The 26,486-nt window shown below is 39.5% G+C and overlaps 1 gene segment (V, D, J or C); it reads left to right on the top strand.

The window, feature by feature from the left end:
- Positions 1-928: 928 nt before the first annotated feature.
- LOC309844791 (T-cell receptor gamma chain C region 5/10-13-like) overlaps positions 929-26,486 on the top strand; it is a 47,495-nt gene continuing 21,937 nt past the window's right edge. Inside the window, exons 1-3 of the C gene segment in view lie at positions 929-1,083; positions 1,179-1,495; positions 22,981-23,044.

Below are 26,486 nucleotides of genomic sequence, written 5' to 3'. Positions count from 1 at the left end.
CCTGGGCAGGAAGTGTTGCTCCCTCAAGGGCCACCTGATTTTCCTCTTCCTGGAGAACACAGGGTCTTGCTCAGGACCCTCCACTCTCTATATGAGTGTGGGGTGAAGTCTTGGCTACCCTTTGCTTCTTGCTCAAAAGTTTCCCTTATTATTTTTTTTTTAAATATGCCCATCTTTAACAATATGACCTCTCAGCACCATAACACAAGAGCACAGATGTACCATAGCAAGAAGAGAAGTAGAGCAACACAATTGTCACCTGGTGAAATGCGTTTCCAGAACCAGGATGGATCCATTCCTGCCTGCGGTGCCGAGTCAGCAAACTGAAACTTAGGTAACTTCCCTGTCCCTGTAAATGCTGCCCTTGACAAAAAACATAGTATATCCCAACTAAGCAGGCACCAAACACCAGGAATCTGCAATGATTCCCCTGTTCTAAGTAAGGTCAGGTACGCAACCCCGGCCAATCAACCTAAGCCAAACACTCTCTCCTTATCCCCTGACTGACCTGCTATTCCTCCCTTTACTGCTTTTAAGTCTCTATAAAACTCCCTCTTGCCCCAAACCCCTGGGCAGAGTGCTCCCCTGCTTGTGAGACTCTGAGCTTCCCAATCCATGGACTGTTCTCCTTTGAAGAAAGGGCACTACACCCTCCAGGATGAATTGTTTCACTTATGTCATTTGTCTCACCCAGGACAGCATTTGGTCAAACAATGAGCAGAAACCAGTTAGTGCGGAGCTTAGGTCCAATCAAGGATTGCTGTTATATCACTGGTGCCCTCCTTGCACCAAGAGTCCTCAGTGATTCTCAGCAGCCTAACCATTGATGTTCCCTCCTGCCTTGTGGTCAGACCTGTCCCAGCCTCTGGCCCCTCCCTCTCTCCTCCCAGCCTCATTCTCACTAGTAACTGCAGGTGCCTCTGGGAAACAGAGGCTCAGGTCTTCACCTGCCTTCTGCAACACACCCAGACAGTCTCTTCCCAGCAGGTGCAGCCAGGAGGTCACCCAGGGTTTCTTTCCACCAGGCGGGAGACAGAACCATGCTGGGTCCCCTTGCCCTCCTGTGTGCTCTCCTGTTTCCCGGTAAGTCCTGACTTGTTCCCCGGTGCAGAGGACAGGGGACACCCTGAGGGTCCTGGCCATCACTGTCTTACAACTGTTCCCCTCTCTCCTGGCAGGTGGTGGAGCAGGGCTCAAGCTGAATCAGACTGCTTTGTTGGTGGCACGTGTGGGCAGTTCACATACTCTGGATTGCGAAGTGGACACTTGGGTCAGCTACATCCACTGGTACCGCCACCAGGAGGGTACGGCACCGAAGAGGCTCCTCTACCTAGACATGTCCACATTCCGTGTGCAACCGGATTATGTCCTGAAAGCTGACAAAGTCACTGCTAAGAAGGGCAAGAATAGAAACAGCTGCAGTCTGTGGATGATGAAACTGGAGAAAAGTGACGAGGGCGTGTACTACTGTGCTGCCTGGCAATACCACAGCCCTGTGCTCTGACCAGGCCCCTGAGCAAAAAGGTCTCAGTCTCTCAGGGCACTGAAGACTGGCACATTCCAATGACTCTGGGTCTCTGGGGTTGTTCTAGAGTCAGCTCTCAGCACCCTGACCCTCACTAATGACTCTTCCCCTCCCCACTGGTCCACTGCACAGAACCCTGCAACCTAAGAAGCCCCTGGCATAGATGTGGGCACAAACCCAGGGAGCTGTCCAGTCTGGAGGGTCTGCTCTGAAGGTCATCCGGTGCAGAGTTTTGAAGCATTTCGAGCAGAATCTGCGCTGCTCAATGCAGTGACCACTAGCCACATGTGGCTCCTGAGCACTTGAAACATAGCTAGTTCAACCTGAGATGGGCTGCTTGTGTAACATACAAGCCATGTTCTGGAGACTATTAAAAAAAAAAGATGAAATACCTTCTTAATAATTTCTATATCAATTACATTTTGAAGTAATGAAGTTGCCCTTGAGATGAATGCTACTACTGTCAATTTAGAAACGGGGAAATCCTGGTTTGGATATCTCACAGTAAATAAAATAATCCTAGAATTTTATTTGTTTCCTTAACTTTTTTAAAATGCGACATTAGAAAATGAGTCTCATAATGTGACTTATCTTTATTTCTACTGAACAGAGCTAGACAGGCTGGCGATTGAAGATTCTGGCCATCTCCAAAGAAGAAAGTGGGAATAAAATATTGTGCAAATCATTTCAGAGAGAGATTTACCATAAAATGATTGAAAACTGAAATAGGAAGTGGACTCTTGACTCCAGTTTTCAAACTTCTGTCCTGCCCACTACTTATAACTTTGCAGTAGAGACTCAGTGAGCAAAGCACAGCAAACAGTTGGTAGGAATAATTTCTCAGCACCCTCATGCACTGACATACCTGGTGCTCAACTGATGTGGGGAGACATGATCCTCAGGCAGGTTGATGCAACAGCCCTGGATGAGACCCAGAGCCCTCACTTCCAATTCTCCTTGAATGTTACTCCATATGGGATTTGGGGGCCGTATTCTTTGGACTTCTGTTCTCTCATCTGTACAGGGAGGTAGTTTAACTACCACAGCAATGGGGTCGATCCTCTGTAATAAAGCAAAATTATATCAATAAGATATCACTATGTTTACTAAATTCATATAAAATTTGTCAACTTCTCAAGGGGAAAAAAGGAAAAGAAAAACTATAGTACTGAATCTCCAGTCCCAAACAGGAAAACACCTACTGTCATATGTAGGGGAAAAGAAAAAGCTCTCTGAGGAAGTCTAAGCTGAATTAAATGTCTTTTCAGTTGAAGATTCAAATTTTATGTACAACTTAATAGCACTGGTAAACATGATTGCTGAAAGGAAAGCCCAAAAGGTTTGTAGATAATTAGTCCCTCAGATTCATTAACTCCTTATCTGTCTCCCTGAGGTTTTGCACTAGGGAATTTATATTTGACACGATCCTAATTGTGAAAAAGGCCGACGCCCCTTTCCTCTAATGAAGCCTGGGTCAAGATGAAGACCTCCACCATGTGCAGGAGGTGGAGGAAGGGGAGGGACAGAAACTTACTTTTGCTCTGTTTTGGGGATAGTCCTTCATTTGTCTTCCCATATCCTAATACCACTGAACCCTTTCCTCTCAGTGCCTGACTCCACACGGGAGTGACTCTGAGACCTGAGTATTAGAGTTTTGTTAGAGAGAAATTAGCTACATATGAAGACACTGTCAGAGAAGTCATCCCAGGTCAATGTAAATCTCAGTTTCAACATGGGTCCATAGTGTCTTTGAGTTACAACCTAAAAAGAGAGTGGCCCTGTGTGGGGAGCAAACCACCCCATGTGGAGGGAAAAACAGTCATATTTGGAGTCATTTCCTCTAGCTGCCCTTCTCCTTGTGGATAAGTGAAGCTTCACCAAGGATACTTTGACCACAAACAGTAAAGCCAAACCATCCAGAGACCAACAAAACCTCCTATGGTTGTTTAAATGGCTGATTCTAACAACACTGAAAGCATCTTATTAGAATGTACAGGACCAAGTACGGTGTTGACTCCATTGATCTCTGCTGAACTGAGACTGACATTTTGACTATCAGAGAGGGGCTCACATTACCTCATGGGTGGGGATTTTGCATAGATGGATGCTTGAAATATCCTGATGATTTGGGCTCAACTCATTTATTTCACTTTTCAGGTGGGTGAGACACAATAATTTTGACTAATAGAAGCAGCATTATATTATGAAATTAATGCTGAATAATGTCTTAGAACATCTCATAAAATCGTAGTTCCTTTTCTTTCTTACTTTCTTTTTGTTTAGATTATTTATTTATTTATTTATTTATTTATTTATTTATTTATTTGAAACAGATCACAAGGAGGCCGAGAGACAGGCATAGAGGGAGGAAATACAGGACCTGATCCCAGGACCCTGGGACCATGACCTGAGCTGAAGGCAAATGCTTTAACCCACTGAGCCACCCAGGTGCCCCATAAAACCGTAGTTTTCATAGTTCTATTATCCATTACCAACCGATCACACACATTAGTACTGTGGAAAAACTAATGTCTGTTACATCAGAGTCATTTTCTGAGAATCCCAATTCTGAAAATTTCTGGAGATCTATGTTGACTGTTTTGTGTTGGATGTTCTTTATGTTCCACTCCCCAGAATGGGTTCAGGAACACAGTTTTGGGTAGAGGAAAGGGCACACCTTGGAGATGCCACTTCTAAACATTGGGAATAGGAGAATTTTTACCATGTCACTCATACCCTTATTGATTCATAGAAAAACCTGTATGGCTTTTGATTTTTATTTTAAAATTTACTGTTAAATAGAATTCACATGTTACTTAATATTAAAATTCTTGCACGTTATGGAGCACTTAGGCATACCATGTGACATCTGATGGTTAGAAATATGTGGAATAGCCTTTGTCTTAACCACTCTTTTTCTGCTCTTTTCCATCAAAGGTTGCTTCATTTACAAAACAAAATCTCTTTTCTCTGCTGATTCCTACTGACTCCATGTGCCAAGTTAGAGACAAAGTTCATGCCCGGAGAACTCAGTGTACCTTCGTGGCCTGAGTGTTTCTTTTCCTCTCTGCTGAACAAATACCAGATATAGACAGTGACACCAATACTGAGTCTTCCTATTAACACTGTATTTTAATTTCCTCATTTTTTTTACATCTCTTTTGTCTACTTGCAGATGAGAGAATGAGAACATCTCAAGCAGAATTGTACACAATCATAGATTTATTCAACAAAGTTGTTTCCCACTTTTTTTTTTTGCCTGAAAGCCTTTCATAGAAGGTTGATAGAAAATCAACCTCATGTGTTCATCTGGAGGCAGAGAGGAAGATATGACTGTGTGTGTACCTCCTGCTATGGGCGCATGGATTTCTCCCCCAGGCAAATTAACAGTATGGATGCTGAGGGGCACAAAGGATAGGTACTGGGAAATTTCCCTTTTCCTCCTCAGGATTAATGCTCCACACCCCACCCCTACGCCCATTGCTTTGTGCCCCAGGATTCTTAACCTTTGTGGAAACTGTCATGGGAATCTTTGTTCTGTTTTCAAATGCAAAGTTAGCCAATGGAAACTGAAGCTCAAAAAAATAATCACCATAGTTTGGCTATTGTGGACATTGCTGCTATAAACATTCGGGTGCACGTGCCCCTTTGGATCACTACGTTTGTATCTTTAGGGTAAATACCCAATAGTGCAATTGCTGGGTCATAGGGCAGTTCTATTTTCAACATGCTGTTTTCCAGAGTGGCTGCACCAGCTTGCATTCCCACCAACAGTGTAGGAGGGTTCCCCTTTCTCCGCATCCTCGCCAACATCTGTCATTTCCTGACTTGTTGATTTTAGCCATTCTGACTGGTGTGAGGTGATATCGCATTGTGGTTTTGATTTGTATTTCCCTGATGCCGAGTGATATGGAGCACTTTTTCATGTGTCTGTTGGCCATCTGGATGTCTTCTTTGCAGAAATGTCTGTTCATGTCCTCTGCCCATTTCTTGATTGGATTATTTGTTCTTTGGGTGTTGAGTTTGCTAAGTTCTTTATAGATTCTGGACACTAGTCCTTTATCTGATATGTCGTTTGCAAATATCTTCTCCCATTCTGTCAGTTGTCTTTTGATTTTTTAACTCTTTCTTTTGCTGTGCAAAAGCTTTTGATCTTGATGAAATCCCAATAGTTCATTTTTTCCCTTGCTTCCCTTGCCTTTTGCGTTGTTCCTAGGAAGATGTTCCTGCGGCAGAGGTCGAAGAGGTTGCTGCTTGTGTTCTCCTCAAGGATTTTGATGGATTCCTTTCGCACATTGAGGTCCTAGATGTCCATCAACAGATGAATGGATCAAGAAGATGTGGTATATATACACAATGGAATACTATGCAGCCATCAAAAGAAATGAAATCTTGCCATTTGCGACAACATGGATGGAACTAGAGCGTATCATGCTTAGCGAAATAAGTCAAGCAGAGAAAGACAACTATCATATGATCTCCCTGATATGAGGAAGTGGTGATGCAACATGGGGGCTTAAGTGGGTAGGAGAAGAATAAATGAAACAAGATGGGATTAGGAGGGAGACAAACCATAAGTGACCCTTAATCTCACAAAACAAACTGAGGGTTGCTGGGGGGAGGGGGTTTGGGAGAAGGGGGTGGGATTATGGACATTGGGGAGGGTATGTGCTTTGGTGAGTGCTGTGAAGTGTGTAAACCTGGTGATTCACAGACCTGTACCCCTGGGGATAAAAATATATGTTTATAAAAAATAAAAAATTAATAATAAAAATAAATAAATAAAAATAATAAAAAAGAAATAAATAAAAAATAAAAAATAATGTACAAAAAAAAATCACCATGTCACCTGACAAAAGCATTTCTTCTTGGATACTAGAATTCCAAGCCAGTGTGCCCTGGGGAAAAGAAACAAATCCCTCCAGTGGGTTAAGTGATGTAAAAGGGAAAGACTTCTCCCTCATGCACCTCTTGTTCCTGAGCATTAACCTCTGGGTATGGCAGGAGTTGGCACTATATATTGGTCTCTGTGAGAATGCAGGCCCCCTTCAGGGAGGGAACCCAGACCTCACTTTCTTCCACTTCCCAGTCTCTTGCTGATGCTCCCACTGGCTACTCCCAGACAGCAACCAGAGAATAAGGAAAACCATCTGTGCAGTCCCTGAAGGTGCACTTCGTAATGTCCAGGGCAAGGTAAGGAGAGGTCCACTGTTCACATGGAGGAGCAAAAGAATAAAAATCAAGTAATAGTCAAGTATGTGGGTTATATTTGCCCCCAAATAAGTAAAACAAACTGCAGAGTTGGGAGATTTTATCTAGTTCCTTTCATTTCACCTTCCACAAAGCCACCAAAGTCCCATCTTTAACAGAACAGGATGTGCCCTGTTCCCTCAGCAAGAAAACAAGAAACTGGACAAGTGTTGAGAAATTATCATTAAATGTTGTGCTTTTCTAGTTGACCAGCTTAATAGAGAGGAGCATATAGATTATTTTTAATGCTTTTGTTCTTCAGGAAAATGAGGGATTCTGAGGTATTTGTCAAGTTATTAGGTAAGTCATCATCATCTAAGTAGCAAAAGGTAAAGAGATCTCTATCTCTGTGTCAATAAATGATTACAGGGCTTTATGAACCAGTATTATGATGAGTTCAATTCAGTGTTCTGGATGTTCATTAATACAATAAACAAGTATACACTAGTGAACCAATCCTAACTCTTACAAAAAGAAAGTCGAGAAATGCCTGCCACTTTCATAATGTCAACAAAAATCCAGCTTCTCACATTGGTTATAATTGATGTATCTTTTCTGTCCTTCCTTCATCTAACTTTCTGTCATGTATGAGTTAACATTTAAATGTTTGATCACAAACTGATTATCCCTACCTACTGTGAGTTCTGTCCTTTTGATTTTTCTTAACTTTTAAGTTGAAGTTACCAAACAGTTACCAAAAATCTAGTTTTATTCTGGAAGTGGTAGAATTAGTATTTATAATCCATATGTCAATAGATTTCTTTGATTCTTTCCTTTGTTCATTCAAAGAAAAAGATTTAAGTTCTGTATGAAATTTAATAAACATAATGTTCCAGATAAGATGTTAATAATAGCTCTTTTTAACTGAAAATTCCTTATATACTAGGTAGGCATTGTATTAAGCAGTTTATACATGTCTTGCTGTGTAATGCCTCAGTATCAGAGGAAAGAGAAAAGGGACTCTGATGTATCCATCAGAGTATCCATCAATGTACCCCCCACAGATGTCACTAACCCTGTCTTAAATGTCTGGTTTGACATAATTTCCTATTGACTTGCATTCCTAGTTATAGACTCTTATGTTGAAATGGTATAATTATCTCAGAGAGAAGTAAGCCGTTCAGAAATATTCAGTAGTTGTGAAAAGCTCATTCAGAAGGTGGAATTCCACCCATTTAGCTGCCAGATAATATGCTTGGTGTTCAATCTCTGGAGGAAATCTCATGATCACCATGAAAATCCTGCAAATGCCCTTATATCATGGCAGAAAGAATTGATGCTTCAACAAGAACAGAAGCTACAGGGTGGAAACTTTACAGCCCATGGCATGGTGTGAGTCAGTGGTGGTGGGTTCAGGGCTGGTTGTTGCACAAGAAGGTTCTGATCTTGTGCAATAAGATGGCGGGAGGAAGACTGGAAGAAGGAACTCTCTCCCCATGCTTAGTGATGCCATCATGAGAATGAGCAGGAGACAGACAGAGAAACAGAAACAATGAGGAATGTGCCCAAGGAGATTGTCCTAACTTGAATGAACCTGTTCCAAACTAGAGGATCTATTTTCAATTGGTAATGTTAGTACCTCCCTCCAAAATCAGAATGAGGAAGAAATGACATGTATATGTTATCCACAAAAATGACACTTCCTTTCCCTGTAAGGAACCTGAAGTTGCAGCCTCTGTTTGGTGTTACCAGTGTGCCCTGCTCATATATGCCTAAGTGAGGGGGCACCATGGGGGCCAAAACCCATCCCATGGCCACCCTCCTCTATACCCTGAGCAGTGCTGTGTCAACCTGGACGAAAAGTGACTTTTTCTAATTATTCCGCAAAGACTGTGTCCTGTTTTATTTACTTAAAAAGGAAACATCTGTGCTAAGAGACTGTTCAGAAGGTAGTAATTACATGGAGTTATGTAGACAAGATAACAGCATTTTAAAAAACTTAATCTGTGAAGTTGTATGACTCTAAAAAAATAAACTAACTTACAAAAAAGTATTGTCAAAGAAGCAATGAAAATACTATTGTTTGAATCTAGGAACCAAATTTTACAATTTAAAGCCTTGAGAAAAACTGACCATCGTGAGCAATACAGTAAAACAGCAACAACAACAAAAGTCAGGGTTTGCATAGACCCCATGGGTCCTGGACTGTGGAGTCTGAGGACATGAGCTGGAGCATCTCCAGTTGTCTTCTGTGGAGCAGATGCTCCCTCCCAGTAACTGCTTTGAGATTAAGAGATGAGAAATCCAAGAACTAAACATACAGCCTAGAGGAGGACTCAGTATTATCATTGGTACTTCTTTTAAATTTTGCATCTGTCTCTACTCCTTACCATGAAATAATTGGGACAATTAATTTAGAAAAGTCTTCCTTGACACCCATTTGCAATATTTTTATCTATACTAGGTATACCTTATCTACATATCTGTCAGTCTCTGTCTCCATATCTGTCTCTATCTACATATGTGTCTATATCTCTGTCTCACTCTCTCTCTTTCCAGTTAGTAGCCAAAATGATGCAACCAGAAATATCTATATCTATACCCACAGTAGAAAAAAGGATAATTACTCAACGCTGCACGTACCAAAAAAAAGTGATTTATTGGTACAAAAAAAAAATGAATCAGCCTTTGGGTATCTGATGTATTAGGTCTCTTAAAATACATGCTTATAGGCAATATGATGAGAACAGGAAATAGGCAGCACTGAGACATCCTGTCCCCTCTACTGAAATTCTTTTTTACAGTCCAGAGAACACAGTAGATGAAGCCACGTGCAAATGTGCAAAGTATTAGAAGAGCCTACAATCAGCCCCAGGAACCTCTCTTCAGTTCTGGACTCTCTCATTTCCACAGGACAACCTCCGTCCCAGTCCTAGCCTCAACCTCAGTCCCCACCCTGTGCTCCCTGAGAGGTACCTCAGGACTAAAATCAAGGGGAAAAGAAGCAGACAGCCATCAGCTGTGCCTTCAGGATGCCAGGCTTCCTGCTGCAACTTCCCATTGACCTGATTGCCTACTGTGGAGAGCTTCTGCCTGGAGTTGTTGAAAAGTGCCTGAGAGTCAGGACATAGCAGTTCATTTCCTGAGGTTTCCAGAGATTATCTATGGTTCAGGCTCTGTGAGAAGGGGCTTGAAATGGAGAGAGGGCACAGGACTGAGGTCATAGACATGAGTATGAGGGCCAGGTGTGGTGCCAAATGAAGGAAGATGAAGATGAGTGCTCCCAAGTAGGACCTTTTTCTCTGTGACTGTGACCTTCCCAGGGTCTGTGCAAGCCTTGTCTCTAGTGCAGCCTCTATACACACTTGCTGAATTAATCTGTGAATCAATGAATCCCAGGAAGCATTGCTGAGGAAGCAGCACATTGAGAGTATTTCCTGTAATGAATCCTAAGATCACACTCTGGTACATTGAGAGAAATATATAGACCCCTCTGTAAATACATACATACTTATGTACATATATGTGTATATTCTTATTACATCGTGGTATATATATATATATTATATTAAAAGTATGTATGGAAGAATTAAAATATCTTATTTAAGATTGTGTGTTCTAGACATAGATCCTCTGGTACAGACTATTGCTCTGCCACTTACTCAAGTCAGACCTTTGATATAATAACTGGTGTGTCCAAAGCCTCCATTTTCTCATATAAAATATAGAACCAATAATAAAACCACCCACTTAGTAGGCTTTGTGAAGATTAAATGAGATAATGGAGCAATGTGCTCACCTACCATGTAGAAAATGTCTTCAATATTGAAAGCTATTAAAGTTATGAAAAGTAAAGAAAATAAAATTTCTATTTTTTGAAAATGTTTAAAATAATAAATAAAATATAAATTCTGCCTCTTTTTACTTCCATGTTTGAAATAATTCAAGATGAGAAAATATATTTTTCCATGAATGTGTCTGAAATGACCATTTATCTCCCTTCTAGGCTCCTAGCATCTGAAACCCTCGTCTATGTTCAGGAAATACCACACCTTATGAATCTGAGTGAAAGAATCCATTTGTTTCCACTCTAGGAAGGAAAAATGTCAGATACTCTTTCTCAGCCTTCCTTAACATACAGTCAGGTAGAAGGTGTGGCCTCCCCCAATTAGCCATATTCACACAACTGCTACCTCTTAATACAACACATACACAAAGACACACATATGCACAAACACACAGGACAGAAAGCGATGCAAATGCATTTGCACACTCATGCATGCACACACACAGACCGATACACACAGGCATAAACACAAACACAGACACAGAGACTGTAAGGAAATGCCTAGCAGCCATGGTGGACCAGGGGACCTCTCTCCAGAGTGACCATTGGTGTCTTCTTTCTGTCTCCTAGTCCTTTTCATTCCCAAAATGAAGCTTCCTGCTTAGCAAGAGTCAGTCCTCATAGTTGTAGGCCATTGACCTTCTGGTCTACCGTCCTCCACCTCCACAACATTCAAACTACCCAGTATGGATCACTTCAGAAATGGTATTTATTGGAAAAGAGGGGAAAAAAGAGCAGCTGCCTCAGGAGGAAAACTCAGCCATCCTGGCTTCTTCCTCTCTTTTGTCCTCAGGCAGGGCTCAAACCAGAGTTTACATCAACTTCACATGGTATGTAACAGAACCACACTCAAGTTTTAGGCAGAACTGTTTCAAGTTTTTTTTTTTTTTAAAGATATTATCTATTTATTTATAGACAGAGATCACAAGTAGGCAGAGAGGCAGGCAGAGAGAGAGAGGGAAACAGGCTCCCCACTGAGCAGAGAGCCCAATATGGGGCTCAATCCCAGTCTTTCTCATGGGGTTGTCAGGGACTGAAGAACGTTACATACAGGAAGAGTCTAGCACAGGGTCAATAGATCACAGTTCCCTTACAACGGAACTGCTTCACTGACCCAGCTCAGTCACCACAGGAACTCAGGGACTCTTTATTTTTTTATTTATTTTTTTTAAATATAATTTTTTATTTTTTATAAACATATATTTTTATCCCCAGGGGTACAGGTCTGTGAATCACCAGGTTTACATACTTCACAGCACTCACCAAAGCACATACCCTCCCCAATGTCTATAATCCCACCCCCTTCTCCCAAACCCCCTCCCCCCAGCAACCCTCAGTTTGTTTTGTGAGATTAAGAGTCACTTATGGTTTGTCTCCCAATCCCATCTTGTTTCATTTATTCTTCTCGTACCCACTTAAGCCCCCATGTTGCATCACCACTTCCTCATATCAGGGAGATCATATGATAGTTGTCTTTCTCTACTTGACTTATTTCGCTAAGCATGATACGCTCTAGTTCCATCCATGTTGTCGCAAATGGCAAGATTTCATTTCTTTTGATGGCTGCATAGTATTCCATTGTGTATATATACCACATCTTCTTGATCCATTCATCTGTTGATGGACATCTAGGTTCTTTCCATAGTTTGGCTATTGTGGACATTGCTGCTATAAACATTCGGGTGCACGTGCCCCTTTGGATCATTATGTTGTATATTTAGGGTAAATACCCAATAGTGCAATTGCTGGGTCATAGGGCAGTTCTATTTTCAACATTTTGAGGAACCTCCAGGCTGTTTTCCAGAGTGGCTGCATCAGCTTGCATTCCCACCAACAGTGTAGGAGGGTTCCCCTTTCTCCGCATCCTCGCCAGCATCTGTCATTTCCTGACTTGTTGATTTTAGCCATTCTGACTGGTGTGAGGTGATATCGCATTGTGGTTTTGATTTGTATTTCCCTGATGCTGAGTGATATGGAGCACTTTTTCATGTGTCTGTTGGCCATCTGGATGTCTTCTTTGCAGAAATGTCTGTTCATGTCCTCTGCCCATTTCTTGATTGGATTATTTGTTCTTTGGGTGTTGAGTTTGCTAAGTTCTTTATAGATTCTGGACACTAGTCCTTTATCTGATATGTCGTTTGCAAATATCTTCTCCCATTCTGGAGTTGTCTTTTGATTTTGTTAACTGTTTCCTTTGCTGTGCAAAAGCTTTTGATCTTGATGAAATCCCAATAGTTCATTTTTGCCCTTGCTTCCCTTGCCTTTGGCGTTGTTCCTAGGAAGATGTTGCTGCGGCTGAGGTCGAAGAGGTTGCTGACCGTGTTCTCCTCCAAAATTTTGATGGATTCCTTTCGCACATTGAGGTCTTTCATCCATTTTGAGTCTATTTTTGTGTGTGGTGTAAGGAAATGGTCCAATTTCATTTTTCTGCATGTGGCTGTCCAATTTTCCCAGCACCATTTATTGAAGAGGCTGTCTTTTTTCCATTGGACATTCTTTCCTGCTTTGTCGAAGATTAGTTGACTGTAGAGTTGAGGGTCTATTTCTGGGCTCTCTATTCTGTTCCATTGATCTATGTGTCTGTTTTTGTGCCAGTACCATGCTGTCTTGATGATGACAGCTTTGTAATAGAGCTTGAAATCCGGAATTGTGATGCCACCAACGTTGGCTTTCTTTTTCAATATCCCTTTGGCTATTCGAGGTCTTTTCTGGTTCCATATAAATTTTAGCATTATTTGTTCCATTTCTTTGAAAAAGATGGATGGTACTTTGATAGGAATTGCATTAAATGTGTAGATTGCTTTAGGTAGCATAGACATTTTCACAATATTTATTCTTCCAATCCAGGAGCATGGAACATTTTTCCATTTCTTTGTGTCTTCCTCAATTTCTTTCATGAGTACTTTATAGTTTTCTGAGTATAGATACTGTGTCTCTTTGGTTAGGTTTATTCCTAGGTATCTTATGGTTTTGGGTGCAATTGTAAATGGGATTGACTCCTTAATTTCCGTTTCTTCTGTCTTGCTGTTGGTGTAGAGAAATGCAACTGATTTCTGTGCATTGATTTTATATCCTGACACTTTACTGAATTCCTGTACAAGTTCTAGCAGTTTTGGAGTGGAGTCTTTTGGATTTTCCACATATAGTATCATATCATCTGCGAAGAGTGATAATTTGACTTCTTCTTTGCCAATTTGGATGCCTTTAATTTCCTTTTGTTGTCTGATTGCTGAGGCTAGGGCCTCTAGTACTATGTTGAATAGCAGTGGTGATAATGGACATCCCTGCCGAGTTCCTGACCTTAGCGGAAAAGCTTTCAGTTTTTCTCCATTGAGAATGATATTTTCGGTGGGTTTTTCATAGATGGCTTTGATGATATTGAGGTATATCCCCTCTATCCCTACACTTTGATGAGTTTTGATCAGGAAGGGATGCTGTACTTTGTCAAATGCTTTTTCAGCATCTATTGAGAGTATCATATGGTTCTTGTTCTTTCTTTTATTGATGTGTTGTATCACATTGACTGATTTGCGGATGTTGAACCAACCTTGCAGCCCTGGAATAAATCCCACTTGGTCGTGGTGAATAATCTTTTTAATGTACTGTTGAATCCTATTGGCTAGTATTTTGTTGAGTATTTTCGCATCTGTGTTCATCAAGCATATCGGTCTATAGCTCTCTTTTTTGGTGGGATCCTTGTCTGGTTTTGGGATCAAGGTGATGCTGGCCTCATAAAATGAGTTTGGAAGTTTTCCTTCCATTTCTATTTTTTGGAACAGTTTCAGGAGAATAGGAATTAGTTCTTCTTTAAATGTTTGGTAGAATTCCCCCGGGAAGCCGTCTGGCCCTGGGCTTTTGTTTGTTTGGAGATTTTTAATGACTGTTTTAATCTCCTTACTGGTTATGGGTCTGTTCAGGCTTTCTATATCTTCCTGGTTCAGTTGTGGTAGTTTATATGTTTCTAGGAATGCATCCATTTCTACCAGATTGTCAAATTTATTGGCGTAGAGTTGTTCATAGTATGTTCTTATAATAGTTTGTATTTCTTTCGTGTTAGTTGTGATCTCTCCTCTTTCATTCATGATTTTATTTATTTGGGTCCTTTCTCTTTTCTTTTTGATAAGTCGGGCCAGGGGTTTATCAATTTTATTAATTCTTTCAAAGAACCAGCTCCTACTTTCGTTGATTTGCTCTATTGTTTTTTTGGTTTCTATTTCATTGATTTCTGCTCTGATCTTTATGATTTCTCTTCTCCTGCTGGGCTTAGGGTTTCTTTCTTGTTCTTTCTCCAGCTCCTTGAGGTGTAGGGTTAGGTTGTGTACCTGAGACCTTTCTTATTTCTTGAGAAAGGCTTGTACCGCTATATATTTTCCTCTCAGGACTGCCTTTGTTGTGTCCCACAGATTTTGAACCGTTGTATTTTCATTATCATTTGTTTCCATGATTTTTTTCAATTCTTCTTTAATTTCCCGGTTGACCCATTCATTCTTTAGAAGGATGCTGTTAATCTCCATGTATTTGGGTTCTTTCCAAACTTCCTTTTGTGGTTGAGTTCTAGCTTTAGAGCATTGTGCTCTGAAAATATGCAGGGAATGGTCCCAATCTTTTAATACCGGTTGAGTCCTGATTTAGGACCGAGGATATGATCTATTCTGGAGAATGTTCCATGTGCACGAGAGAAGAATGTGTATTCTGTTGCTTTGGGATGAAATGTTCTGAATATATCTGTGATGTCCATCTGGTCCAGTGTGTCATTTAAGGCCTTTATTTCCTTGCTGATCTTTTGCTTGGATGATCTGTCCATTTCAGTGAGGGGAGTGTTAAAGTCCCCTACTATTATTGTATTATTGTTGATGTGTTTCTTTGATTTTGTTATTAATTGGTTTATATAGTTGGTTGCTCCCACATTGGGGGCATAGATATTTAAAATTGTTAAATCTTCTTGTTGGACACACCCTTTGAGTATGATATAGTGTCCTTCCTCATCTCTTATTATAGTCTTTGGCTTAAAATCTTATTGATCTGATATAAGGATTGCCACTCCTGCTTTCTTCTGATGTCCATTAGCATGGTAAATTCTTTTCCACCCCCTCACTTTAAATCTGGAGGTATCTTCGGGCTTAAAATGAGTTTCTTGGAGGCAACATATAGATGGGTTTTGTTTTTTTATCAATTCTGATACCCTGTGTCTTTTGACAAGGGCATTAAGCCCATTAACATTCAGGGTAACTATTGAGAGATATGAATTTAGGGCCATTGTATTGCCTGTAAGGTGACTGTTACTGTATATGGTCTCTCTTCCTTTCTGATCTACCACTTGTAGGCTCTCTCTTTGCTTAGAGGATCCCTTTCAAGATTTCCTGTAGAGCTGGTTTGGTGTTTGCAAATTCTTTCAGTTGTTGTTTGTCCTGGAAGCTTTTAATCTCTCCTTCTATTTTCAATAATAGACTAGCTGGATATAGTATTCTGGGCTGCATGTTTTTCTCGTTTAGTGCTCTGAAAATATCATGCCAGCTCTTTCTGGCCTGCCAGGTCTCTGTGGATAAGTCAGCTGCCAATCTAATATTTTTACCATTGTATGTTATAGACTTCTTTTCCCGGGCTGCTTTCAGGATTTTCTCTTTGTCACTGAGACTTGTAAATTTTACTATTAGGTGACGGGGTGTGGGCCTATTCTTATTGATTTTGAGGGGCGTTCTCTGAACCTCCTGAATTTTGATGCTCGTTCCCTTTGCCATATTGGGGAAATTCTCCCCAATAATTCTCTCTAGTATACCTTCTGCTCCTCTGTCTCTTTCTTCTTCTTCTGGAATCCCAATTATTCTAATGTTGTTTCGTCTTATGGTGTTACTTATGTCTCAAATTCTCCCCTTGTGGTCCAGTAGCTGTTTGTCCCTCTTTTGCTCAGCTTCTTTATTCTCTGTCATTTGGTCTTCTATATCACTAATTCTTTCTTCTGCCTCATTTATCCTAGCAGTGAGAGCCTCCATTTTTGATTGCACCTCATTAATAGCTGTTTTGATTTCAACTTGGTTAGATTTTAGTTCTTTTATTTCTCCAGAAAGGGCTTTTATATCTCTCGAGAGGGTTTCTCTCATATCTTCCATGCCTTTTTCGAGCCCGGCTAGAACCTTGAGAATTGTCATTCTGAACTCTAGATCTGACATATTATCAATGTCTGTATTGATTAGGTCCCTAGCCTTCGGTACTGCCTCTTGTTCTTTTTTTTGTGTTGAATTTTTCCGTCTTGTCATTTTGTCCAGATAAGAGTATATGAAGGGGCAAGTAAAATACTAAAAGGGTGGCAACAACCCCAGGAAAATATGCTTTAAACAAATTTGAAGAGATCCCAAATCGGGAGGGGGGAGAAAGGGGATAAAAAGTGGTTCAAAAAGGAAGAAAGAAAAAAAGAAAAGAATTTATAAAAAGAAAACAAATAAGAAAAATATAAAAAAGAAAAAATATATATATTAGATAAACTAGTAAATAATCGTTTAAAAAGAAAAAGGTAACAGTTAAAAATAAAAATTTTACCCGAAGGCGAAAAAAAGAAAAAAAAAATGAAAAAGAAAAAAATTATATCAACCTCAAGACTAAAAAAAAAAAAAAAAGAATCACAGGGAAAACGCCATGAGTTCCGTGCTTGGCTTTCTCCTCCTCTGTAATTCTGCTGCTCTCCTTGGTATTGAAACCGCACTCCTTGGTAGGTGCACTTGGTCTTGGCTGGATTTCTTGTTGATCTTCTGGGGGAGGGTCCTGTTGTAGTGATTCTCAAGTGTCTTTGCCCCAGGCGGAATTGCACCGCCCTTATCAGGGGCCGGGGTGAGTAATCCGCTCGGGTTTGCTTTCAGGAGCTTTTGTTCCCTGAGCGCTTTCTGTAGAGTTCCGGAGGACGGGAATACAAATGGCGGCCTCCTGTTCTCCGGCTCGGGGGAGCCGAGAGCCCAGGGCCCCACTCCTCAGTGCGCCCTCAGAGAACAGCGCCAGTTACTCCCGCCTGCCTGACCTCCGGCCGCGCTCCGAGCTCACCGAGCCTGCGACCGGTTCAAGGTCACCCCGAGCTGCGAGCTTACTGTCGGCTCTGTCTCTGCAGCCGGCTTTCCGGTTCCAATACCCGCAAGCTCTGCGACACTCAGACACCCCCGATTTTTCTGTGACCCTGCGGGACCTGAGGCCACGCTGACCCCTGGGCTTCGCCCCGGTTTAGCCTCTGGAGCGATGTCCCTCAGCGGAACAGACTTTTAAAAGTCCTGATTTTGTGCACCGTTGCTCCGCCGCTTGCCGGGAGCCGGCCCCTCCCCCCGGGGTCTATCTTCCCATCACTTTGGATTCACTTCTCCGCCTGTCCTACCTTTCAGAAAGTGGTTGTTTTTCTGTTTCCAGATTGCTGTTCTTCTTCTCTTCGATCTGCCGATGGATTTTCAGGTGTTTGCAATCTTTAGATAAGCTATCTAGCTGATCTCTGGCTAGCTGAAGTAGTCTCAGCCTGCTACTTCTCCACCATCTTGACTCCTCCTCAGGGACTCTTTAAATGTAACAACTTACATTGTCCTCCAAACAACAGTAATGTTTGCTTTCTTTTGAAAAGCTAAGAATTGTGAATAGGAAGAGAGTCCAGGGTAGCAAAACAATGGATTTTTTTCCTCCACCATTTTTCTTACCCACAACAGAGTGTTGTAACATCATAACACCTAAAGTAATTACTATAGTAATTGTTCAAATTCTTCCAAATTTGTGAATTTTCTTCAGACTACTGATCTATAAAATGCATAATGTTGTGTATAAAGTTCATTTTATAAAGTATATAAAATGTATAAAGTCCTGCATAACATTGTGGGATTATTATGTCATTGTTATTATATACAGTAATACATCTTTTCTTCTATTTTTCTGATAGCTTTATACTCTCCATACTCTTACCAAATATGGTGAGAAAGCCATTAACGCAGAGAGAAAAAGAGTTCAAGGATAGGTGGGATTGAAGTAAAACTTAAAGGAAAAAAGTGAAAGTGTTGGCCCCCAAAAGAAGATAATATTGAGTTATTGTAACAGGGGTGTTTTGGGATCTGAGAGCTTTTTATGCCAGGAACATAGTAAAGTGCCACTGAGACATATCTTACTGTGAAGGTCTTTCATTGGTTTTAAAACAAAACTTCCTCCCCAGTCCTGCCTCTGAAGAACCATTTTGCTAACACCTCCCCAGTCCTGATGTATGCCCATTTTGGAGAAAATTCTGACTACCCCAGGGCAACGCCAACCCCATGAATGGACATGTGTCTCCAGCTTGATTTGTAGGTTGACTAAACTCCTGTCTCTTTGGTTCACTGGTTTCATGTCCACTGTCAATTTATGCAATTGCCTCTGACTTCGCTCCTTTGCTTTTCAAATGAAGATAGAATTTCTCAGGATCGAGTCTCCTTTGCCAGGACAGCAGACCGAAGCATGCACATATGATGCAGGCTCTCTAGGGTCCTTGGAGAGCCCATTCGACAGTGCTACCAACAAAAAGGAGAACAGCTGGAACAAATCCTGGATAGCTCATCCAGGATTATGAATGACACAAGCCCAGTTCCTGCTTTGGTTCAGATAAGAAAGACAACAGAGTCTTTTCCTTGATAACCCTTAATGTCATGAAGTCTCAGGAAGCTCCCTGCTATTGTGCATGCTGGGATCTTGCAATGTCACAGAGTCAGAAGGGATCTGTAAGGAAACCTTCTCCATTACTAACCCTCAACTGCTTTCTACTTGAGCAGCCACAGCAGACCCTTTCTGGCTCTTAATCACAGCTTCATAAGCTGTTGGAACAGGAAGGGCCTTTTGCACATACGCAGCTTAATGCTCACACAGCAAATGGGATGTGGGAAACCAGGAAGGGCAAATGCCTTGTTAAAGCTACTTATCCACAGAGGCAAGGCTGCAGGTATATTTCCAAAGATCACAGAATGGCTTCCAAGAGGCTTCTTCTTTCAGCATAGCAGAGGGTTTGTTTTCCAATTTGAGTTTTAATAAGGAATCTATTTTTCTGTGGGAGATAGAATTCTACAATGTTTTCCTTTTATTCCAGGAAAATACTATCATCTTAGAAAGTGTTTTCTCATTTTGCTTTCCCTGGTGAAGCTTTGTGTTGCTGAATGGTAAAAGTGGCTTACTAAAAAATGGAGCCCATCATCCACATTTCTCAAGTATATTTCTGTTGACATGTTAGCTTTTTCAGTTAGTGAAGCCTGTCCCCTTCAGAAATATAACCCTTAACTGCTGACACACTAGGCCAGTGTTTGTGAGAACAGAAGAGGTTTCCTTTGATGCATCTCTGAGCAGTTTCACACACTGGAACACCTGGAAATCAAAACCTCTTAATTCTCTGAACACTGTTTCTGGTAATTTAGAAAAGTCATTGGTTGACCACTTTATCCTGATCTTTCTTTCTTTCTTTCTTTTTCACTTTCTTTCTCCTTCCCTCCCTCCCTCCCATTCCTTCCTTCTCTCCCTCTCTCTCTTCCTTTCTTCCTTCCATTGTTCTTTCTTTCTTTTTCTTTTTTCTTTCTCTGTCTCTCTCTCTTCCTCCCATTCTCTTTCTTTTTATTTGCTTTCTTCATCTCTATTCTTTATCAGCACTTTCCATGATTGCTCCCTCCAACAAAGCAGATATTTAAATCTATTAATCTGAGGAAATTTATAAAATATTAGATGCCATGAAGCCTATATTCAAGAACTTTTAATGTCCTCAAAAGACCACACTGTCAGTACAAGGTTTCTACCTGCTGGCCCTGACATGAACCTCAGGAGAAGGCTTACATTTCTGTAGAAGCTCTAACCAGTATGATAACCATTAACCAGTCTGGATCAAGATATCTGTGGAAGAAACTAACTTATGATAACTTCTCCTGGTAAGTAACTTTTTTATTTTTAGGTACTATGAATGAAAAACTGATAGATGCTTTTTAGAAAAATCATGTAGAATCAACTTAGCATTTAGATAGGAATTTTGCAGCTTAAAAATGTTTCCATATATAGCTACAAAACTTGTCACTGTATATGGAAATAAAACTACTTTGTGAATGGTTTATTTACTTCTTTGCTTGCAAGCATATTGAAATTCTATTTGTAGAAAATATACACACAAAACTATTGATGCAGGCTTGAAATTAAAATATTTCTGAGATCATAGCTGTGACATATTTGTTATTTGTTCAAGATGTTTTTCATGTAGGTGGCCTTTTAAGTGAGACACTCCTTGATGAAGTACCTATAGTCTTAATAGTGCTCCTACTTAATGAATAGTGTTCCTTTCTCTAATAATCTGCAAAGCCTAGATGATTGGTTTTGATCTCATCTTTAAGAACAGTGCAAAAATTTAACTCTTTCAGTGAACAATCATAGAACATCAATAAATCAACATAATGTTATTACTTTAGTTCCTTAGTGGGTAGGCTGAGTTTAGTAAAAATCTGTGCTCTGGTGGCTTTTGTAATATTGCCTAGACATGGTCCAGTTTAATGGAATTTGTGAGCTCAGAAAACCATTTCATCTCCAGAGTCCATGAAAAGAAGCTGTCAGCATGGTTTTACATCCTTGGTTGTTCATTTATTGAAGACAGTTTCTATGCTCGACACTAGAGGTAAAAGGATGCACAAGACACAGTGCCAACACTCAAAAATCTTGTAGCCTAGTGGATAAGTGTTATAGATTGCAACTTGATTGAGCCCCATGTATTTTGGCCTGTGATAGTCAGACACATAAAACGTCAGATTCAAGAACTCCTTTGCTTTCTTAGTTTATGTAATAGATATTTATTGCTTATAAAATCTACATTTTTTAGTGGAAAATTTGATTAAGTCACCCCAAACTATTCAATTAAAGATAATAATATTAACTAATATTTAGTGAGAGTCAGACACCATACTGCCTTGTTTCTGTGCCTTGTCTCAATCCTTAACAGCATTATACATGGTATCTTCTCATTCCAATTTCACTGATGGGAAACTGAGGCTTAGAGGGTTCAGTTATTTGCCTACATTCACATGACTAGTTACTATGGCAAAGTTTGGGACACAATAGATACTTGTTTGTTCCTTACTGCATGGTCTAACCATTATATGCTATGAGAAACATTAAGCCATCAATGTATTCTGAATATATAGCCTTTTGTAGTCTGACCTTTTAAATAAAGTATGCAGTTGAATGTGTAATAGTGATAGCTCAAAATTTTTTGACTCTTCATGCAGAAAACAATGCTTCTGTTTCTAATCATGGCATTAAAATTGCTTCTCTTCCTCCCAAGGCATCAAGTAGGTCATGTTGAATATGCATTTATTAAATTCTCACAATGTGATGCTTAGGGTATTTTTTTTAAAGGTTTTATTTATTTATTTGACAGAGAGAGATCACAAGTAGGCAGAGAGGCAGGCAGAGAGAGAGGAGGAAGCAGGCTCCCTGCTGAGCAGAGAGCCCAATGTAGGACTTGATCCCAGGACCCTGAGATCATGACCAGAGCTGAAGGCAGTGGCTTAACCCACTGAGCCACCCAGGCGCCCCAATGCTTAGGGTATTTTTATAAAGGGACAAGTCCTTTTGACACCATTCCTTTCAATCTTTCTGTATTGGCATCAAATCTGTTGGGATTATAGAAGCTGGCAGAAAAACAGGAACAGTTGTACTCTATGTAGGACTCAGCTGCAGAACGCAGAGCTGCCTTTGCACTCCTGCTGGGACAGAGGCAAAAAGACCAAAACAAATTAAGATCTTCTGATGAGCAGCTCAGGGTTTTAAATCAATATCCTGGAACTTGTTAGGGTAATTTGAAGTTCAAAAACAGTTTTTCAGCAATAAATGGGTTAATATTTTTCACTCTTTAATAACTCATCTGTTCTTGTATCAGTGAAGGCTGAATTCTGGAAAGAATTTAATTTATAATCAAGCCAGATAACCACTCCTCAGTGTGTAGAGATAAAAAGTATATATATACCTATAAAATACTGAACATTCATATATTAATTTTTTCAATATTAACTTAAAATTAATTTTTAAATTTTTTAAAAATATTATTTATATCTTTATTCTTGTTAAAATCACAGAAATAGTAACTATAAATTACACTCTAGGAAAAAAACTGATATGATACATGAAAACCTTTTAAGAAAAAAGATTTAGAAGTCCATGAACATGGTGACTAAAGGTAAAATCAGATTCCCCAATGTGTGTAATTGAGATGGGAAAGGCAGACCCCAGCTGTCCAGGCAGAGAGGGGTCAGGTCATCCATTCTTGACTATGCTCATATCTAATGTGATTTTGCCTGAGATTCATCTTTGTTTAATGTTAGCAGTGTCTATTTATATATATTTACATAAATATTGAAAGAATATGACCTCATTTTAAAGGAGTCACACAGGAAGTTTTCTGTAAAAGCTTTTCAGACAGTGTACCTGGGGTAGCTGGTCGGCCAAAAAAGTGTTTGGTCCTGGCACATTGCTCAGGGTTACAGGTAAGATATTTTAAAATTCTTCCCTATAAAGTGGGGAGAGGAGCTAGGTGATGTGGGTCGGGGGTGGGAGGCAGGGTAGGAGCTGGTGCTGGCTCAGAGTTCTAAGTTTGGTCCGAGTTTAGTCATAAGTAGCAGTGGGTTACTAGGAGAGGTTGTTGACTCTGTCCCAGTCCTAGGGGTAGTTGCTGCCTGATCTAGCTTGGAGGACATTAACAAGGAGCTATCTAGCTGGAGCATCTGGAGTTCCTAAGGGGTAGAACCATTAATTCCTTCAGGATTTCTGTGTTGAGAGATTTGTACATAAATTTGTGTATCTTATTTTTTAGATTCTAAAAATAACCAAAGGAAAGAAATGAACAAAAAATTGATAAACTTGCATTTCTGTCTGAAGGCAATTCATATCAGGTATTGACATATCTAACCGCACAAACATATCCAAGAATGTCATAAGCTAGGTTTGGTTTTTCCAAATTTGGCCTAGTAAATTTTTTCATTCTTCATTAGACTTAGAGATAAAATTTTGGATGAGGGAGAACATCTCACACAAATGTTTCTACCTACAGAATCTAGTTGAATAAATGTTTTCAAAGAATTTTCATAAGGCTGGTGAAACTTTGGAAAAATGAAAGGAATGATATATTTTGGTGTTTTTCTTGTCATCATAGGCAAACATGAATTCATAAATTGAAAAACAACTTTTTTTTTTAAGATTTTATTTACTTATTTGACAGACAAATCACAAATAGGCAGAGAGAGAGAGAGAGAAAGAGAGAGAGAGAGAGGTAGAAGCAGGCTCCCTGCTGAGCAGAGAGCCTGCTGTGGGGCTTGATCCCAGAACCCTGAGATCATGACCTGAGCAGAAGGCAGAGGCTTAACTCTCTGAGCCACCCAGGTGCCCGAAAAGAAACTTTGTAGGACTGTTTTTTTCCCAATTGACTGCAATGTAATTAGCAATCTAATTAAATAATGGTGACACAGAGGTAATTCAGAAAGTCCTGAAAACTTTTTTTTTGGGAGATTGTGGTGCAGAGAAAAATGTGGACTATGAGTCAGGATCTATCACTTGCTATATAATCATTCTTCAGCAAATAAATTTAGCATCATTATCACTTTCTTAAAATTATAAAAATAATATATGCCCATTAGGGAAAAATTGGAAAAGAGAAAAAATAAAGTATCAAAGATGTATAATGACACGTATTCTGTTAACATGTGTTATATTTCCGTCCATTCAGTCTGTCAATGTAGCCACCATCTCAAGTAGATGTTGTGGAACTAAATGAAATTAAATATAAAAATATCTATTGCATAAGTTGAGACATGATCCATCATTAAAAAAGTTAGTTCTACAAATTCCAATTATCATCCAGTGGAGTTCTTCTCAAACCAGGAGTATAGAAAAATGTGTTAATTTTGATCTAGTCTACAGGTCACTTTAGAACAATTGGTCAGTATTTGCAGAATACTTCCAATTTCTATGACTCATTTTTACATGTTTCTAAAAACAAGCAGAATGTAGTAAGCAGTACCTCATATATTGTTAGCCTCAACCTAACCTGATCTCTCCCTTTCCAGTGGAAACGTCTGGATGTAAATAAGGGAGAGGTTTTGTAATGGTATATATAAAATTATACTAATGTACATAAAAATCAAATATTCACTTTTTAAATAAAATGTTTTATTTTTTATTTATTTGAGAGACAGAGCATGCACACATGAGAGAGAGACAGAAAGCGAGAGCACATAGGAGCTAGGCGGGAGAGCAGACGGAGAAGGAGAAGCAGACTCCCAATGATCAGGGATCCCAAGCAAGGTTCTCTATCCCAGGACTCTAGGATCATGATCCTGGTCAAAGGCAGACACTTAACAGAAGGAGCCACCCAGGCATCCCTCAAATATTCACTTTTAATAGTTTATACCTTCAATGGATTATGTCTATAAATTAAAATTGTATTATTACAAATATCACCTGAAAAATATTGCTTTTTTCTGCCTCAAATTTCTGTAAAACTTGTGTTCAGATTCTTCACATGCATTAAAATGTATTCATTAAAACAAATTTCTAGGTCATCTTAGGGTACGAATGTAAGTTTGGGGGTACCTTTATGATGAGAACATTGGATATTTAATTGGAAGAGACCTTAATCCACTTAGAAAATAAAAGCATTTTTTCATTTATTCTGTCATAATGTATATGTACAATGTAAGCTTTGTATTGTATAGTGACTTTAGTCCCAGGTAATGTTTACTAAATCCATATGAAAGTTCTTAATTTTTTTTTTTTTTTTTTACTGGTACTACCTCTAAACTAGTTTTAATTGAGTTTATTTCCAGTTGATATCTTGTCCAAGTGCATTGTTTAATCAAAGTAGAGTATTACAAGACCATTATTTAAAATGAGAAGTTGCCCAAACTGAAACATAAGGCAACCTCTGTTTTATGAGGCATAATTTGGGGGATGAAAGCTTCCTCTTATGCTCTGGCATTTTAGTGTGTTTGAATTCTGAATGTTTTGTATTTATATCACAGAGTGGGATTTGCAAACATCTTCTCCCATTTTTCTTTTTTTTATTATTATGTTAGTCACCATACAGTACATGATTAGTTTTTGATGTAGTGTCTCCCATTTTTCATGTCAACTTCAAGGTAGACCTCACTAAATTACCAAGCTTCAGGCAGAAACAGAAACAAGCTCTAATATACAAACTATTTCTAATTTATTTATACTGCCTACTTATAAAATCTGTTTGAGAAGGCCTAAAATAAAATATGCAAGTACAGTTAGGCAATAAAATAAAAATAGAAGATCAAAAGCATTTAGGGAAGTAGAAGGAAAAAAGTACAAAGCGTAGGGTATAATTTTATGTTCAAAGGTAGGAGAAATATGAATTAGAGTACATACTTTTTATTAACTGAAAAAAATGAAACCCACCCAATTTTCACACATGTTGTTTTCCCCACCACAAAATGAGAAAAAAAAAAAAGACTTCAATGCATGAGTCCTTTAGGAGGAATGCAAAGTGAAAGACTGGGCATTTCCTTCCACATACATTTTACGAAATAAAATAAATGATCTTTAACAAATGCATTTCATACTCCCACTGCATCTTTACTGTGGGCATCATGACATTTAATGTCATTCACAGATGGTGACTTTCAGCAGATCTGGTCAGGCAGGTGACAGTCTAGCAATCTAACATGACATAGGTCCAATTGTTATCCCCAAATACTGCATTCCCATTAGTAAGGGAAAGTTTGGTCCCATGAGAATAAAATGTCATGTTGGAGTAACAATAATCACAAATAAATTGCTAATAATTATGGTAATGTTAATTATGATTATAGTGTCTCATTTTCGTAGCATGTTTAGATGTGAAAATCTTAGGAGAGATTTTTATACCAATCCTTCTGGTAAAGGTCGGCATAGACGACATTGTGCAAA

This window comes from Mustela nivalis (assembly GCF_964662115.1).
Source record: "Mustela nivalis genome assembly, chromosome: 12".
NCBI classification, from domain to species: Eukaryota; Metazoa; Chordata; class Mammalia; order Carnivora; family Mustelidae; genus Mustela; species Mustela nivalis.
This window is presented reverse-complemented; position numbering and strand designations above follow the sequence as displayed.